The following is a 19,302-nucleotide window of genomic DNA, read 5'->3' as shown; positions in this document are numbered from 1 at the left end:
ATACAATGGTCTCTAAATTCATGAAGGAGATTGGCTGGCAAATTTCCTTTCTTGCCACAGCCTTGTGAGCTTGTGGTGTCTGGCATACGCTAGCAGGGCACGCCTTTTCTCTATCTTTTGAAGAGTTGGGCACTTGGGCAGCGGTGGTACACCGCAGGCTAAGTAGATAAGAGTCCATGAACTCCCTTTGTGACGTTAGGGAGCTGGGCCTACTCTGCCGAACACATCTCATGGCTACGCCATCTGATGCACATACATGCAGAAGTTTTATCTCTTTGGGAAGGATAGACTTTTTTATCGTTATGCAGCCTCTCTTTATCGCTAGTAATGCTTACCGCCTTTGTGTCTATTTAGGTAGAGTGACCCCAGCCTTCCTTTGATTATAGTGTATCTATGGGATGTCTTTTTCCATGATTTTACTTCTAACCATCCTGTAGCCTTTTACTTTAGGGTTCCAGCCAAAATCCTGCGGGGTTTCCAGGATCCTTCCGTCTTTTTAAGAAAATTATAATTTATTCAAACTGAAAACACACACACACACACACACACACACACACACACACACAACCCAGTTCACCCATTTCTCCTGCCCCCGCCCCCACCTCCCCTCAGTCTTTTTTTGTAATCCCTCTTATGGCCAGAGATTTCCTTCTGAGCAATGCTTTGTTTGTATCCCATGCGTTCGTATGTCACACATTCATACGATTTAATTCAAATATTTTCTAAGCCCTGTTGTGATTTCTTCTTTTGCTGCGCAGGTTATTTAGACCTGTGTTTTTCTTGTTTCTGCTTTTGAGTCCTGGCTTGTTTTCCTTTTAGCCATCACACACTCTTTATGATTTCAACCTTTTGATATTTGTTTAGATTTCTTTATGGTCCAGTATATGTTTAAAACTTATCTCTTATATGCTTCATAAATTTGGAATTTTTAATCCTATCAGATAATTTTTCTTTTAGTGGGGATAATTACTGCATTTACATTTTCCTTTTGCATTTGTGAGGATGAAAAGATCCGCGTCTGTTTTCCTTCATAGGGTAAGATGGTTTTCCCAGCACTGTCTACAGTCTTTTCTTTACCCCAGTGATTTATGAAGCCTCCTTTATTCTTTCCTGAGTTCCCATTTCAACATGGGTCTGTCTTTGAGCTCTCTGTTGTGTTTATTGTCATCTGTCCTTTTTTAAGAACTAAAACCACATAACCACAGGTTTTATTACTCTGGCTTTGTACTCGTAGCTTAGTATCTTGGTAGGGCCAGCCCCCGTTCTTTTCCTTTGTTTTAGCATTGATGTAGATCCTTATAGATCTTTATTCTTTCTACAGGCCTCTTTCCTGCTCCCCAGCACGTGTAGCTTATTCCCACAAGGGAGACCTGGCTTGTTCCCTTGCCGTAAGGGCCTGGCTTCCACATCATCCCGTGACTGTCTTTCTTGTCACTCAGGAGTTTTGGACTCAGAGTGGTTTTCTTTGACCAACTTCGCCTCCAGCCCCACATCTCCAGCCTGTTTGGTGGTCCTCACAGCACCTATCACCACGTGAAATTATTTTGCTTACTTATCCATTATTTGTCTCCCTCACAATAGATAAGAAATTTCCTGAGAGCAGGGACCTTTTTATTCCCTGCTCCTAGACTAGTATTTGGTACATAGAGGGCATTTAATGAATATTTGTTTAATACTATTACTCCTACTACCAACAGCATTAACAAGGTCAGTAAACTTCTGATACTAATCTATTTTGTGCAAAATACTCTTCTAAGTGTTTTAAGTAGGTTCACTCTTTTACTTCTCATAAAGTCGTGTGAGGTATATGCCACTCAAATTCCCATTTTACAGTTGAAGAAACTCAGAGAAGTTGCTTTACTTGCCCACGTATTATTTATACACATAGTAAGAGGCAGAGCAGGGGTGTGAACCTGGACAGTGAGCTCCAGAGTCTGGTGAATACATGAATGAATGGTTTCACCTCTGTCCCTGAATAGAAATCCTTTCCACAGTCTTTAGATGGTGACTGGCATCTGCTTGAACACCTCCAACAATGGGGATCTCCCCACTTCCCACAGCAGTTTTGCATAGTTCTGACTGCTAGAAAATTCTTCCTCACACTGAGTTAAAATCTGTTTGCTGTTGTTTTGCCCTCGTATGCCAGAACCTGTGTGGGCTGGAGAGGGAATAGTGCCTCAGACATAATGGGTTAGGAGCACTCTCAGGCCGTGGTGATCGAGGGAAGATGGTGGGCTGGGGAGCAAGGGGAGTGGCTGGAGTATCAGGAGGCCCGGTTCTAGTCCTCACTTTGCCCTGGGCTAGTCATTTGTTTTGGGACCTCATTGTCCCTGACTGTAAAACGTGGCCACTGGGTAGTTGATTTCCAGGTTTCCTTCAAGCTTGTGCATTTTGCTGGCCTAGGATTTTCACTTCCAGAGTCATTCTGGGCCTTCTGCTTCAGTCGCCAGCTATTTATTGAGTACCTACTGTTTACAGCCTCTTAGGAGGTATGGAACCTGGGCTCTAGTCTGATGAGCTGGCCTGGCAAACCCATTCTGCCCCTTAGAACCACTGTGGCCTTGGACCAGTTATTAAACCCTTGAAAAATGGTACGAACTTTGTCTTACAGGAAGCAGGTAAAAGTGCATTCACAGCCCCTCCCCCCAATACCAGGCAAAGTGTAATTAGGGGTGTTTAACACATGTTTAATAGTGTTGACCCTTATCCTGATCACTCAACAAACATTTTGGGGGCTTTGCATTCGCCCACCACCTGCTTTCTGTTTGCTGGGCACTATGCTAAGTCCTGGTGTATGTTGTCCCATTGGCTCTTTATAATCCATCAGCATGAATATTATTCATGGTTTTCCTTTCTTTGGTGTTCTCGCTAAAAACTATTCTTCTTCTGAATTCTGAACAAGCTGACAAGGAAAACAAATGGTATGAGTTAGGCTGGAGTAACACACACATCATTTCTGTGATCAATAAGGAGAAGAGAGAAGACACAGCAAATCATGATCATGAGGCCCAGTGGGCCTGGAGCTCCACAGACTTCCTCTCCTCATGTCAGGCCTAGGGCAGATCAGCTCACAAGGCTACATGGTGGGAGGGGCTGTCCCCCCATCCCCGGCAAAGCAGCTCCCTCTCAAGAATAATAGGGTGTAGCTGAGCTTCATGTCCCCCTTTCTTTTTTTCTTTCCCAAATTAACCAATCAGATAAGTCCCACTTCCTGCCGTTGGGTGCAGTACACAGCGGGGAGGAGAGTCAAGGCCTGCAGGAGGGTGGACTAGCAGAGCTCCCTCCAAGCTCCCAGAAGACCCTGGGAGTTGAGAATGAGCCTCCTCCCAGCATTTATTATCCCTGTGTTACAGACGAGGAAACTGAGGCCAGAGAGTTTAAGGAAACTGTCAAGGTTCTAGGTGGAAGCACGTCCCAGGGCTCATAGTTTGGTGGATGGAATATGGGTTGAATTTCCGCTGCCTCTTGTCCCCTCGCCCGGGCGTCTTTGTGCAGTGCACGTCCTACATAATTGTAGGACACCTTTGATTTAAAATCAGGCCAGAGTCACCTCCCTGCCCTTCCCAGCCTCCCTCCATCAGTCCTGCCCACCCACACCCCCTCCCCATTTATGTCATTCAGTTCAGTAAATGGGGGTGTGAGTCCTAGTGTGTATCAGATCCTGGGCGGGTCTGATCTTCAAGGTGAGGGAGACGTGTGCCTATGTTGTCATTTTAAAGCTTGACAAAAGATGGTGAGGCGATAGCTGAGCAGGCTTGTATATGCAGCATTGTCCCATCACTCAGGCCTTATGGAGCAGAGGGAAGGTGCCATGTGGAGCTGTCTCTGGGCCTTGCAACATCAGGCTCAGGGAAGGCCCCGGAAGTCCCAGCTGGGGCCCAGGCTGGGGCAGGAGTGGGCAGCATGTGTCCTGTGTTAGAGGGGGCAGTCTCTCCATCTGACCTGCTGAGATGTCAGGGGGGCATGAATAGCTGTGCCTCTCGGCTCCTTGGGTCTGACTCAGTTGCCCAGGGGACAAGCTCTTGCTTTGATCTTTGTTTCTTTCCTGTGTCCTTTGATCTCAGAAGATCCTTGGGAATCTTGTTGTCTGGGCTCCCCGATGGGGGGTTGTGGCTGTTTGGATCCATTTGTCATTCATCCCTGGCTCATCAGGGCTGCCCCTGTGGGGTTTCTGTGATGATCAGTTGGAAGTGCTGGATCTCTGGCCCTGACCTGGGAGGAGCGGCAGCCCTTGCCTCGCTCTGCTTCCTGCCTTTGCTCCATGTCACGGGCAGGTCCTTCCTCTGCCCCTTTACAGACCTTGCCATCACCCACATGCCAGAGGCCAGAGCAGGTGCTTGGGAAACCCTAGGTGTGGGACTAAGGACTGGGAGAGGGGTTCCGTATTTATCAGCACCCAGAGCTAGGTGTCCCAAGTCTGGTGACTCCCCACGTGGCCCTTTATGAAACTCGATGGTCTGGTTGGGGATGACTTCACATGTGGTACTTACAGACGTCTCTGGAGGCACGCTGGCCCGTCATTTCTGTGAGAATCCCTCAGGACTGCCGTGGTGGTTTTTCTGCAGATTAGCTCAAAACCCATCCCACTGGGGATCTTGCTGGAGGAAGTGGCTTCGGCTTCCGTGTTCCAGGTGTGCATGGGCCACACAAGCTCCGGCACTTACTGTTTGCCCAGCCTCCTTTGGAAACACGGTGTGTCATCATGGTCATGAGACTGAGAGGAATTGTCGGCCTCTCTTGAGGATTCAACCCACAGCAGTGGCCGCAGCGGCAGTCTCGGCAGTCTCGAGGGGCCAGAGCCCCTGAGCAAATGTGTGTCTCCTCAGGCAGCGTGAGCCATGGGGCCTTGGAACTTTGGGGGTGAAACCCAGCAGTGGTTTTTTTGTTTTGTTTTTTAAGATTTATTTATTTATTTTAGGGGGGGAGAGAGAGAGAGAGAGAAAGAGAATGAATGAGTGAGCATGCAGGGAGGGGCAGAGGGAAAGGGAAAGAGAAACTTGAGCAGACTCCTCGCTGAGTTCAGAGTCCAGCACAGGCCTCCATCTCACGACTCTGAGATCACAACCTGAGCTGAAACCAGCAGGCAGATGCATAACTGACCATGCCACCCAGGGGCCAACAGGAGTGAGTTTTAACAAGTCCGCCAGGTGTTGTGCTCCAGGCTGAGGTTGGGGAACCCGTGCCCTAGAAGCCAAGCCTGAGAGGGAGGGTCAGTTGCTTGGAATTACTGGGGGTGCTCTTAGGAGAAAGGCAGTGGGGGAAGCAGGACAGGGCAGGGGATGGTCTCCGCCGGGGTAGGGGGCCTTAGTCAGATCCCACAGGGAGATGAGAGGGTGAAACGACCCAGAGCTGCCCCACCATTAAGCTGGAAGGAGGGCTTTTTTCCCCATGTCAGCCATGGGCCAAGAGTTGCTCATCCTGGGCTGGGGTGGGCAGTGTGCCACCTCCTGGATGAGTCTGGGGGAGGGTGGCTCTGTGGAGATGGACGCCACCTCGAGCCATTAGTAGCCAACACAGATGGACGGCAGCTGAGGGGGGCACACTTAGGTAAGGGCAGCTGAGGGGGGCCCCAGCGCCCTCTCCGTCATTCAGGTGGCTCCTTGTGCACTCGCTCAGTCCCTGCTGCTGCGATGGACAAGCTGTGGAGCCTGTTTGTGGACACCTCCTCTGGTGCCGAGGACGCCATGCTGAGGCAGGCCAGGCAGACAGACTGTGAAGGGGAGGCCAGTGCGAGTCCCAATTCAGGCACATCAGCAGCCCTCCCATCCTGACACCGCAGCCTCCATGGCAGGAGTGCTGGCCGAACGGTCACTGGCTTTGTGGCTCTGTGGCTCCTAATGTCCCATAGTGTTGGTCAGATGGGAGGAGCCTCTTGAGCCCTCTTTGGTGTCCAGCTCCCCACCAGGGATGCAGAAGGGGGAGAGGGCTCCCTGCCTCCGAAGCCTAGGGCCTGCTGTGAAGCTCTCCACGCTTAGATGCTGGACTGTGGCCCTCTCAAGGATAGACGAGCTAAGGGTGAGGGAATGTCGTTGACAGGGCAAGGGGGCCTTGGGCTCACAGAGGCCATGCGTCAGGCCAACACTTCATGGTGAGGCAGTAACACAGGGTGAGGAATGCGACTTAGCTGCCTTGTTCTGCGGCATAGACACCACCATGGCCGCAAAGTGTCAGTGACCCTGTGTCTGTGTCCATTCAGGGACTTGGTGACTAACAGGAGGTGGGGCGGTGGCTGGCAGAGTTTTCAGCATTTGTAGAATGGACAGTAGGTGGCGGCAGATCTTCATGAATCTTCAGGACTCCAGAGATCCTGGCTGGTGACTGCATTCTGCAGTCGCTCACCAGACCCCTCCCAGGGCAGTGCACTCTGAGGAGAGTGCACTGGATCCCTCTTGGGTCCCCAAGCCCCTCTCAGGCTCCTGATCCTGAGCAGGGGACCGGCAGGCACCCAGATGCCTGGCTGCATCCTGATAGGGAATAAATAATGCCATCTGGGGCTTGGCAGGGGCTCAACCGAGGATGTGGTATTTGTGGTTTATTGACTATTCCCCATACCCGAGCATCCCGAGTCTGACGACATCTGCACCGCATGGGATGAGTAATGGGTGGAATTTCCATTTTAATTCATCTCTGCACGTTTTTTGGACATTATGTCAGACTATAAAGGTTCAGAATTAGCTGACTCTTGAAACATACACACGACGCAGCGGCTTGCTGTGTGCCAGCGGCCCCGTGTGAACAGGTGGCCTGCCTGGGGCTCCCGTGCCGGTCCAGCTTCCCCTTCATAGCTGACTCCCCGGGGACCTCTCTTCTGCAGTGGGTATGGCTACCCGGTACTCAGCTGGTTCTCTTCCCATCCACCCTGAGTGTGTGTCCCCCGTCCATGCTGGAATACCAGTTCTCTCTCCTGAATGCAGGCCTCTTCCCAGCATGTGCAGGAGAGTAAACATGAGACACTGCTCCCATGCACGTCACAGGCCCCTTGGAGCCACACGGGATGGAGCTAGATGCCCTTACCCTGTGTGGTAACTGGAGCTGCTAGGTACCTTCGGCTCCAGAGTGCCCGGCTCTTCTGTCCGGTGCATCTCCCGGGGCAGAGGGACTTCTCATGACCCAGATTCCCTTTGAGATCCTCTTAGCGTGGCTAAAGAGGTGAGAGTGCGTCCATGCCTCTCCTAGGAAGATCTCATTTTGTCCATCTCTGGACATCAAAGTGACAGAGATCCTGTTCTGTCCATATCTGGGCCTTACCAGCTCTGCCCAAGGCCTGCGTCCCCGGCAGACAGACTGGGAAGCCACTGCTGCTGGACGGAAGGAGGCTGTTATGGCTCAGGGATAATTTTTGGGAGACGACTGTCAGCAGAGCAGGAAGTATGTGGATATCGCTCTTTCCTGGGTGCTTGCTTTCCCCCTCATTCTGTTGCTGCTCTGCCTGTTAGCTCACTAGACCCTGCCTACCAGAACTGCAGAGAGAGGCCTGTCTAGAGGTCAGCAACAGGGCCATGATGAGAGTGAAGTAAGCGAGTCATTTAGAGTGTGGAATTTAAGGAGCATGTGTTCTCAGCTTGGGGGCCCATCTGCAGTGTGGACACCTGCATGAGCCTGGGAGTGGGTGCCTTCTTACATTTTGTAACCCAGGTGCCACGCCTGGCTCACCCTAATCCTGGCCTCTTCTATAGAGTCTACATGCTTCTCTTCTGCTCAGGATCATGGATAACCCTCAGTGTAGCATAGTGACCTGATAACTCACCTTTTGCTTCCATGAAGTCCTTGAGGACTGGAGTGGGCTTCCTCCCTCCCTCCCTTCCTCCATATTTCTCTCTGCTGTCTCCTTCCCTCCCTTCCTTGCTTCTTCCCTTCCTTCTATCATCCTGTCCTTCCTTCCTCCCTTTCTGCCTTCCTTCCTTCCTTCCTTGTTTTTCCATACCCTTAGATCTGGCAATAACATTGAGCCACTATCCTTAGATCTGGCAATAAACATTGAGCCACTGGGAGACTGCACATAGCAAAGACAAAGGAAGGGAAAAAATTATGCTGATCTGCTTGGGGCAGTGTCATAAAACTTAAACTGATAATTTTAAGCAGAGTTGGAACAATTCAAAAATTTATTCTCAAGTTCATTTGTTGGTATTCATTCATACGTTCATTTAACCAACCATCTACCTAACCAAAGCACCAACCCACCAACCCCACCCATTACAACTGTGAGGTCCTACATTTAAGTCATTTTGAGTGCTCCCTTATTTAGGAAGCTTCTTCAGATCTCTTCCCTGTTCCGAGCCCTGGACATGACCCCCTTCTCATACTTCTCACAGTGCATGCCACATTGCAGAGAGCTGACAGGTCACCTTGTTTCTCCTGCTGGACTGTCAGCTACCTGAGTATGGTGGTGAGTTCTCTGTGGTCTGTCCTCCCTCAACTTTGCTCAGAATTGTTCCACACTTACTGGATGGAGCTGAATTATTGGCTTTGCCTTGAGGAGGAAGAAGTGAAGAGTGAGGTCTTCCCTTCACTCAAGGAACGTGAGTAAGAGTGGGATGAGCGATCTTGCAGACAGAAAAAGACCTGCAAGTACCAGGCAACGTCTGTCCCAGGCTGGATGGATGGTGCCCATTCAGATGCAACAGGGTCTTAGAGGAGGGGATGCTCCTGGGCTGGGTCTTGAAGGGTGAGTCTATTTGGGGAATAGCCAAGGGCCTCACTTCTGTGCCTGGACATACTCATTCCCTTCTCCGCTTTCCTCCAAACTTGAGATTTCTTGAGAATAGTCTTGCTGGTGTTCTGGGAAGTCTCATTCCTCAGAGCTAAAGCAGCTCTTTTACTTTTCCTCAGCCCTTTGTTTCTGGAGGCTGTCTTGGGTCCTATTGCATTTGTGGCCAGTTTTGGATGATGTGCACATGTGGGGGCTTTTGGAGAAAAGAGCCTAAGCTCACGGCTTTCCCTGAAGATTGGGAAGACACTGTGATTTAGGAAAAAGCTGGGCATCCTTCTTAGCACCTTGAGTAGAACTCTGATAGGCTGACTTCCAGGGAGCCCGGGACAGAACGCCGTTCTGTTCTGATGAAGTGGACCTTCCCTCATGACCCCCCAGCTGGTTTTCCCAAACAGCGGCCATGGGATGGAACACTGCTGTGACTCACTGGGGCTGGTGCCTCTACCGAAGAAAGATGGTCTTTGATCCTGAGTTCTGTCAGGGGCGTTTTGGTCAGAGGTCTTCAAATCACAAAGATGACCTGCCAGAGCAGTTTCCTGTATAGCTGGTTCCATGTGTGTGCCTCATTCCAGAAAATTCTACTTTGTTTTCTCTGCTCATTCCACAAGAAGTTACTAAAGCCATAGGATTCCTTCCATTTCCTGTTGAGGCCACTTTTGTAACCTTGGGACCCTCAGAAGTGGAGCCTTTTCCTAATAGAGTAAACAGTTTTTGATCTCAATCTAAATACGTGTTATTTAATTTTATTCAACAAAGCATTTACGAAGTGTGCCTTGCTTGCTCAGATAGTGTTGGCGAGAGAGGTGATGGATAGGTTCCTGCCCCACAGAAGCTGAGACATCCATGCAAATGACTGTCCTACAGGATTAAAAAAGGCAAGTGACAAGGGGGCAAGGGCAGAAAGCCATGGAGCTAAGGTGTGGATTGTTTTAGGGATAACTAAGCTCTTGATATTTAGTGAGTACTCACATTTGACAAGCCCCGTGGCAAGAGCCTTAGATGTGTTACCTTATTTAATCCTGACAGCCACACTGGGAGAGTTATTGGCTTCATTTAATAGGTGGGGAAACTGAGGCACAGAGTGACTGACCAGTCTGAGTTCATGCAGACAGTCTGGCTGTAGGAGCCTCAGTCCTAACAACTGTCTTTAGGCACCTGTCTCGGGAAGAAGTGGTGTTGGGATGCTGACATTGGTGAGGACTTAGAACTTTGGTCTGGCAGTTCAGGGAGAAGACCCATCCCAAGCTGAGGGGACAGAGTGAACAAAGGCAAAGAGATGGATGTGTTGGTGTAGCTAGAACACAGGGCATGGGTGGAGGACCAGGAGGAGAGGCTAGAGGACCAGACCGTGCCTTGAGAGCTGGCTCACAGAGCAATAGAGAGATAGAAAAGTCTCTTGAGTTTTCAGTTATGTGGGAGTTGTTTTTTAAAATCAGTTAGAGCTATGCTTCAGAAGATCACTCCAGGGGCGCTACAGGCCTAAGCAGGACCTGTTGCAAGAGCCAGACCTAGAAGGCGGGGTGGGCTCTAAGCTGACCGTGCCAGAGGGTCGAGGAGCAGGGCACCTGGGAAGAGAACCCATAGGAGGAGGGCTGGGAGGCTGGGCGTGCAGGGAACAGTGATGGGGACCCAAAGGGGAGGCACTGGCAGGGTTGCAAGGCAACGAGGAGTCAGATCCTGGGCACATCCAGCTGACCTTTTGTTTCCACAGAGCGGGCAGAAATGCAGATCCTGGGAAATGTTGGATGAGAAGTGTCTGGGAGGGACTGGCATGGGACGAAAAGCTGATGTCCTTGGAGGAGGACCGCCAAGGGTGTATGATAAAGGCACCTGGGTCCAAATTCTGCAGGGGAGAGCCATGTGTTTGTTGTGATAAGGCAAAGCAGTGATCAGAGCCGGAGGGGGACTGGGAGGGACTGGCATGGGACGAAAAGCTGATGTCCTTGGAGGAGGACCGCCAAGGGTGTATGATAAAGGCACCTGGGTCCAAATTCTGCAGGGGAGAGCCATGTGTTTGTTGTGATAAGGCAAAGCAGTGATCAGAGCCGGAGGGGGACTGGGGAGGTGAAAGAAGAGAGGGTCAGGAACTTGACAGCTTTAGACCCTTAGGGGAAATTGGGCTGGTCACCAAGTTGGGTGACGGAAGTAGCTTTGGAGAGAGCTCTTTCAGTAGGATACTGGGGGCAGCAGGTCAACTGCAACAGTGTGAGGAATGGTGTGGGTGAGGTCAGATACAGGGAACACAGAGCTTTGTAAAAGTGTGGAGGGGGGGAGGGAAGCATAGGGACACGGTGGCAGCTCAAGAAGGGGGAGTGTTATAGCCAAACTATGGAAAGAGCCTAGATGTCCATCAACAGATGAATGGATAAAGAAGATGTGGTATATATATCCAATGGAATACTATGCAGCCATCAAAAGAAATGAAATCTTGCCATTTGCAACAACGTGGATGGAACTAGATGATATTATGCTGAGCGAAATAAGTGAATCAGAGAAAGACAATTATCATTTGATCTCTCTGATATGAGGAATTTGAGAGGCAGGGCAGGGGTTTGGGGGGTAGGGAAGGAAAAAATGAAACAAGATGGGATCGGGAGGGAAACAAACCATAAGAGACTCTTAATGTCATGAAACAAACTGAGGGTTGTTGGGGGTTGGGGGGCTGGGATAGGGTGGCTGAGTTATGGATGTTGGGAAGGGTATGTGCTATGGTGAGTGCTGTGAAACGTGTAAGCCTGATGATTCACAGACCTGTACCCCTGGGGCAAATAAAACATTATATGTTAATTTTTTAAAAGGCCGGGGCAGGGGTGAGGGGGTGTGTCATTAGGGATCAGGGTCCTTTTTCCAGGACGGGAGAGATGTGAGCATGTTTGTAAGCCCAGGGCCAGGCGCCAACAGCAGAGGAGAAACTGGCCATTCACAGAGACTCTGAGAGGCAGGAAGTGTGTGCTTGGGTGGGGTCTGGGAAGGGCTGCGTGGACAGTGTCAAGATTCATTTTCTGCCATGCTCCGTAATGGTAACTGATGTTGGGATGATGGGCCTGGGGCATTGCAAGTTCTCAAAGGAGATTTTCAATCCCGAGTGAAAGAGCCGATTCTGCTCAGGAGAGTTTTTGGGTTATTTGACGTTTCTTCCAATTACATATAGATTTGTTAAGTTATTGAGGACTACTGCCATTTGGAAAACATGGCATTTTACTGACTTCTGAGACCTCAAAACATGGCTCCCCATCTTTAACACATTTAACGACTCTCAGGATGGTGAGCCTGAAAGAACCTGAGATTTAGAATCGGAGAGATTTTTCACTTACTAACAGAGTGACCTTGGGCACAATGCTTTTGTTCATCTCTTTGTTGGCTTAGTTTCTTTGTCTAAGAAATGGGATGATATACTCGTCTTTATGGCTTTGTTTTGTGGAACAGAAGAAATAATGTATATAAAATATTTAGCTCACAGTAGTTGTAAATACTAGCTTTCTTTTCTACTATTTGGTTATTCAAAAACACCCTGTTTCTTAAGGGGATGTATGTATTCCTGAGTAAATGGAAATTTTGTAAGAGAAGGATGGAAAAGTAAGATTAGGGCTGGATTATGGGGGATTGTGATTGTCAGAGAGAAATGTTTAGATCTGTTTTACGGGCCACAGCCAGAGGCAGTGAAGACAAGAGCATGGCCTAGTTCCTGTGCCTCAGGACCCGTGTCTCTCATGGGGCCAGACACATAGTAGGTCTTCAGGAGCATTGTGGATTAAATTTGTCTTCATTAAGACATTTCTTCTCCTTTGCACTGAAGGCCAAGATGAGGCTGGGCCTTCATTTGAAAGCTCTGAAGGTTGACATAGATGTGCGCTTCTGCCTTTTTCTTTTCTAGAAGTTCTTGCTAGGCCACGTGTGGACAGTGCGGGGCATGGTAAGCTGCCCTTAGCTGGGTCCCTGTGGCTGTGGTCCTCCATGTAGAGGCTTCTGTACGGGGCCCTGGGGCTTCGTTTGATTCTGTGAAGGAGGAAAGAGAAGTGGGAAGTCCATGAGAGGAGGATTCCTCTCACTGACAGTGGTGCTTCCTTTGGTCTCAGTGTCACTTCGTTCAGCTTTCCTGCCTTCAGATAAAGTTTCCTTTGAATGAAGGGGGGAAAAAATCAACCAGCTGGAAAAGTCTCTGAATGGAAACCATGACCATGTTCTCTGCTATCCTCTGAGACTGGAGGCTCTTTTTCAGGGCTTACAATCCCCTTCATAACTTCATGTTCATCTCCTCATGGAGCAATGGCGTACTGAGCACTCATGTTCCAGAAGCTACTCTATAGAGGGTGGCTGAACTTAGGAGGGCATTTTGACAAGTGGCTAGGAACCAGTGCCCACAGAAGTCAAGGAAATCCTATCTGGGTTCTACAACCCAGAGTCTCTCCCACACCCCGAACCCCCTCCCAGCTTCCTGACGAATCCCAGGTCACTTTCTAGCATAGATATGGATGTCCAGTCATCCTTTAAGACCCACTATGCTCCTGGGAGTATTTTAAAAGAAGAAAAAAGAAATCGAAAGTATCCATGTTAGGTAAAAAACCAAAAGCAGTGCTGGCCCACTTAATAAAGACATTATGATGGATTTATCCATCTTTTTAAAGAAAATAACTCCAAGGTACACTTAGCAGATGCTGGGATGTGGGAGAGCCTAAACAAGGATCCTTGTTTGAAAAAGTGTCCTCATGCAAATAAACCCCATGCGTTTTGTAGGAGACTGTTCTTGTTCTTAGGAGATTCAGGCTGGACTCTTTAGGGATGACATTCAAATATCTTCAACTTACTTTCAGATGGTTCAGCAGAAAAAAAAAATCATGTGTGTTTCTGTGTATATGCATGTGTTTAGAGGGAGGAGGAAGGGAGAGAGGGAGGGGGGAAAAGCAAATATCGTGAATGTTAATTTGTCTCTATTAAGTGAATGGTCTACTGATGTTCATTGTGTTACTTCAGTTTTCCTGTGGATCAATATGTTTCAGAATAAAAATGGAAAATGCACATAGGAAAAATAGGAAAAATGCATAGTCACTAGAATCTGTCGTTTGTCTCTCAGTAAAGATCCTGAAGAAGTGTAACAGGTCATAGTGTGCCACTAGGGTTGGCATCTGGGGGAGGTGGTAATATAAAACACAAGGCCAGCCCGAGAAGCAGCTAGGGAGCACCCCGGCATGGCTGGTGAGTGGTGTGGTGGCCCCTTCCCTGTCACCTGTGGGCCTCCTCAAGCTCTTTGACTTCCAAGGAACCTCCCAGTGGCTATGACAGAAACAGTAGTTCATGGTTACGGTCCAGATGCCCAGAAAGCAGACTGTTCCACTGTTGTCCTGGTGGTGATTCCTCCCGTCTCCCCAGATCCACCCTCCCCTTCTCATACTACTCGGACAGGAATCCGTACACCCCCAACCTGGCAATACAAGCCGGCTCTGTCTTCCCCCTGCCAACCCTCTGGATGTTTTCTTGGAACCTCCAATCCTTTGATTACACCCACATCGTGAGGCTCAACGTGACATTTCCAACAGGAGACTGCCTGACGTGGGTCCAGCCGCTTCACATGGTTTTTATATTTGTTCTGGAAAAAGCTTTAGATACCTTTGGTCAAAGCTCTTCCTGTTGGCTACATTGCTGGGGCCATTTCTCGCCCACACAATCCCGAAGGGGCTGCCATCTGTTGGCCCCTGCACGCCCACCCCACTGGGGACAGGTGACAGTGGCAGAGGGGTGCAGTCTGGAGCAGCGGGGACTCGGAGGGCCTGTGCTTTCAGTCTCATTTTGTGTTATTTGGATTCAGATCCTCAGAAACCAGGGAAGCCAGAGCCTTGCCAAAGGGCTTCATTCCACTTCTGCAGAAGTTTCTCTATTAAGTAGAAAAGAGAGTGTGCTTACAAACTCACATTAATTCGTTACCTCTTAAGGAATTGGGAAGGAATACTTGCCCTGTGCTAAAATTCTAAGTCCCCATTTCCTGACTTCTGTGTAAGGTGGGCCCTGTGCTCCCCTGCTTTAGGGCTTGTAGAAAGTTCCTGCGTGGATTCCCTACCTTTGAGCAGCATCCTAGCTCCCCACTAAATACCCCCACCTGCTGGGCTCCCTGCTCAGGAGCCACCTGTGCCGAATAACTGGGAGCTCTCATTAGATGCAGAGGGAGTAACTCCAGGGGGTGCGGAGGGAGGGGACCCACATGGGTTGGTACCCAGAGACCCTCACACCTCATTTCGAGTGAAAACAGCTGGCTGCCAGAAGAGGCACAGGGAGGCTGCCTAACTGGCTCAGGGACACATCTAATTTTAGCTCAGGGTGTGCTTGTCCTGAGTTGGGGCTGGCCCACCCATGGAAATTCCTCAGCTCTCTGGTCTTATGTGCGTGAGTGGTGTAATGCTCAAAGTTAGCAACGCTAACTTGGTTTTAAAGCAACAGTTTCTTTCTCTTTTTTTCTAAGAAATTTCCAGACAACAACCTATTCTCTCTGCTTTTGGAGTAGGTCAAAATTCCTGAAGATCCCTTTCTCGTAATGGGGCAACATGGGGTGGAAGAAAAAGCTGTTGCAAGAACTAGTCTTGGCCGGGCCTCTCTGTATCCACTGGGCAAGACAGTGACAGGGTCTCTGGGCCCAAGGAGACTTTGTGTCACGCAAACCAGTAACCAGTGGGTTACTGGGAGTTCATAGGTCAGCAAAAAACAAAAAAAAAACCAAAAAAAAAACACAAAACCATCAGGCAAAAACAAAAAACAAAACCCTGGGTGACCAACTTGGTTCAGCTCCAGAGGGGGAAGGCCTGAAACCTACACAGTTTTAGTGGCCTCTTTAAGACAAAGGATATAAAAGTATCGCATTTTTGCAAATTTTACAAAAACAGAGGACCATGCCAACACATTGCTCGGGCCTCTCGGAAGCGGCCTGTCCAAGTGAGGGCCCCTGATGCTTGGGCCCTGTTAACTTCACCGTGAATCCCATGCTGTTCAGCTTGTTGCTGCTGCTGTTGATTTTCTGGCTAAGTAAGAACATTAAGACCCAATTTCATAAAATTTAAATACAGATATAATCTTGAAATAAAATTCCAGTGTTTAAAATGAACACATCAGTCCATGCGAATGATGCACTGTATTTTCCTCACTTCACCACGGGCCTGTGTGTTGCGGACTGGTTTGTTTTGGATCATTTCCAAGTTTCTGAGCCTCTCTGTCCACATTTGTAAAAACGCTTGCTTCCCATATAGGCCTTTAGTGAGACTTAAGCTGAGAACGATGGTTTGCAAGTGCTTGGTGAAATAGATATAGATACCCAGGTAATTAATTATTGCCCTAAGGACAAGACTAGAGAACATTTAGAACCCTTAGAATGTCACAGGAAGGAAAATGGATATTTAGCAGGGAAGGTGACTGTCCAACTAGGACCACTGTGGGGCAAGACATGAGCTACAAAAGTTAAGTGTTATTGAAGTATAGACCTTGTCATCTTTTCTAAAAGTAAATGAACACAAATTTCTCTATTTTAAGATTGATAAGAAGTTAACGCACCCAGACAGTGTTGTCTCAGTCCGATGGCTCATGGTTCTTTTATCACTGATTATGCAGGGGAGAGTGTTGTGTGTGCAAAATGGACATATTTCATCCCAGAATTTGTTTTAAGCCATGCTTTGGCGTATTTAAACAAACAGAACCCAGGTGGATTTCACTGCTTAATGGGACTCTGAGAAAGTTGACCTCTCTCGTTGGGACAGCTCCTTCCCTGGATGTGTTGGCTTTTATTAGGATAGTAACAGAGCAGGATAGTGCCCCAAAGCAGCTTCCCCTAGCAGCTAAGTAAACATCTGCACACAGCTTTCCAGTCCACCGTGGAAACCGGTGGCAACTCTTACGTAATGTCTTTCAGACGGCATGTCAGAACCTTCCCTTTTATAACTCCAAGTGTGACTTTAGCAATCCTTTCCATCCTGGGTTTTCATACCAGCCTCGGGGAGGGCAGGGCCACAGTTAATCTTTGTCTCTGGGAGAGCCATGCCGTTGGGTCCTCACTCCGATACCAGGAGCCCTACTGAGAGGCAGGCTTGTGATCCCACTTGCTGGGGGTGTAGCCTGGGGCTCAAACCGGGAGGCCCCTGTGACATGGGCCAGGCACCATGTCTTGTCTCTCACTCTGGCCCTAGTCTTTGGGCTCAGCCAGTATCTCATGGTGCTTGGGTTCAGCTGAGCTGTGCAGCCACGTGCTGGTGGGCAAGAGGGAGGAAGCAAGGCCAAGGAGATCATGGGCTAGCAACATTCTACTTGGGGAACTGCATAGCTCAGGTGAATGAATGGTTCAGTGGATTTGGCCACGCTCCCGAGATCTATTCCACAGATGACACTTTCCTTCAAGAGGATGTTTTTCTTTCCCTGGAGAAACATCAGCTCTATGCACCTTTTCCCTGGCTGTTGATCAACACCTCCCTCTCCGCACCAGTCTCCTCGTGGAGCAGAGCTCAGCCACACCCGGGGAAGTGGAACCTGTGGAAAGTGCAGGGAGATAGGAACTGGGAGAGCCGCAGAACCTGTTAGAGGCTTGAAGGAAAGAGCAGCGAACCTGTCTTAATGCTTCGGGTCAGAAGGAAGTGCAATCCGTGCTTCCCACATCCAGTAGATGAAAATGAATGGAGATGAGAGTCTGGAGCCTAACATTCTGTGTCTGGCTTTGCCCATTCCCCGGGGGGCCTTGGCAAAATCTCCGCACCCACCCTGCCCCTACCCCCTGACAGGGCTGTGGGATTATGGTCTGGATGGGGCTTTCCAGCCCTTCCAGATGGACGAGCCACATCTAGGTGAACTGTGAGAACTTCTCAGCTTTCAGAGAGAGCATCTATTAAATACCAGTTGTGTGCTAAGACCTTGTGCCAACCAAGAGAAGGGGAGAATAATGCGAGGGAAGGTCACACCTAGTACAGTTTTGTATTGTGAATTGTGTGCCCTTGAAGGAACCCTCCCAGTCTGATGTCTTGGTAACTGGGTAAATTTCTTCTCTGTTCCTGGAATGTGCCAGAATCCGGCCTGACTCAAGGAAAGAGAAATGTTGGACTTGGTTTCAGATCTTGCTCTGGCTCCACACACTTCTCCTCAAGGGTGTGTGCCAAAGCCTGTGGGGAAGGGCGCATACGGAAAGATAGTTAAGCTGAGAAATCATCAGCCTAAAAGAACAATGGTCCAGGAGGCAGGAGTACGTGTGTTCTCTCCAGCTAGACAGGCTGAGCCGATGGCTTTTCCAGGAGGATACAGGGCCATCAGTGTCCCCTCCCCTTCCCCCAAATCTGTCCTCACTGGGCGATCCCTATCTTGGTCCAACCTTCGTCATCATGGACCCGGATGAGAGAGACTTGGGTGTGCAGCCCAGTTCCCAATTAGGTGTTTTCACTGGGTTCAGGAAGATAATTTATTTGGATTGAATTGTTAAGGCAGATTGCTTTCACAGTATTCCAAGCAGAACGCTTTCTCACAGGAAATGTCAGACCAAGCAATTCTAGTCAAGTTTTCCACATCCTTAAGAAAAAAGAAAAGAAAGAGGAAAAAGAAAAAAAAAAAAAGGATTGCTATTATATGTTGAAGGTCAGCCGTTCGAGCACTGGCAGCTGCTGGGTATGAAACTGAGATTTGGTTAAATGTTGTGATAGTGCACGAGATGACTTCCCAACAGCCTGACCTTTAACGAGGCCTCGTGTTCTCTAGGCTTCACTTTAAAAATGCCTGTCGATTGGGCTGCCCAGGGATATAGAATGCTTCCCTGGGGTTGCGACATGGATCCCACAGGGCCAAGCAGCTGGGAGGTGAGGACACCCAAGGTTCCCCTTCCTCTCCCCAGACTCAGTTTCCTCATCTGTCAAACCGAGGTTATGCCTGGTGACTCCCAAGCCTCTTTCCGGCCTAAGTCGCCATCATTCCCTTTCGTACCTTTATCTGGGGGCACTTGTTGAGCCACTGTAGGAAGCTGAAGAGAAACAGCAGGAAAGTGAAAAGAATCTTTTCTTCTATGGAGAACTGAGACTTTTTAGAAAGGTTCTTTTTAAATCAGCTTGCCCTTAGGGATCTGCCTCATCAAGGCTCACTCCTGAATTTCAGTCCTTTTTTTTTTTTTTTAAAGATTTTATTTATTTATTTATTTGACAGAGAGAGAGATCACAAGTAGGCAGAGAAGCAGGCAGAGAGAGAGAGGGGAAGCAGGCTCCCCGCTGAGCAGAGAGCCCGATGCGGGGCTCCATCCCAGGACCCTGAGACCATGACCCGAGCCGAAGGCAGAGGCTTAACCCACTGAGCCACCCAGGCACCCCCTGAATTTCAGTCCTTAAGGAGAACCTTTAAGCACGGGGCTGTGGGATGTCACCCTGAGGAAAAGAACAGGACACAGCTGCTCCTGCGAGGGTACCTCCTAAGGACTCGCTACCCACTCCCCACCCCTGCATGTCCAGGAAGTGCCTGCGGTGGGGGAAGGGCTGAAGCCTTGAATTACTCCATGTTCTGGCCCTCCAGAGACAATTCTGGTGAAAGAGAAGCTGAGAGTCAGGGCAGTTACAACTCGAAGCCATGCCAGTCTTCTTCGGCGCGAGCTAGCCCTGTGG

At 49.2% G+C, this 19,302-nt stretch overlaps 1 protein-coding gene across 2 annotated transcripts in view; it reads left to right on the top strand.

Moving 5' to 3' along the window:
- Positions 1–19,302, top strand: part of MINDY4 (MINDY lysine 48 deubiquitinase 4) — a 101,740-nt gene that overhangs the window by 17,680 nt on the left and 64,758 nt on the right. The window lies entirely within an intron of this gene.

This window comes from Meles meles, chromosome 10 (assembly GCF_922984935.1).
Source record: "Meles meles chromosome 10, mMelMel3.1 paternal haplotype, whole genome shotgun sequence".
In the NCBI taxonomy this organism is placed as follows: domain Eukaryota; kingdom Metazoa; phylum Chordata; class Mammalia; order Carnivora; family Mustelidae; genus Meles; species Meles meles.
The sequence above is the reverse complement of the archived record's forward strand: the minus strand, read 5'-3'. Positions and strand labels throughout refer to the sequence as shown.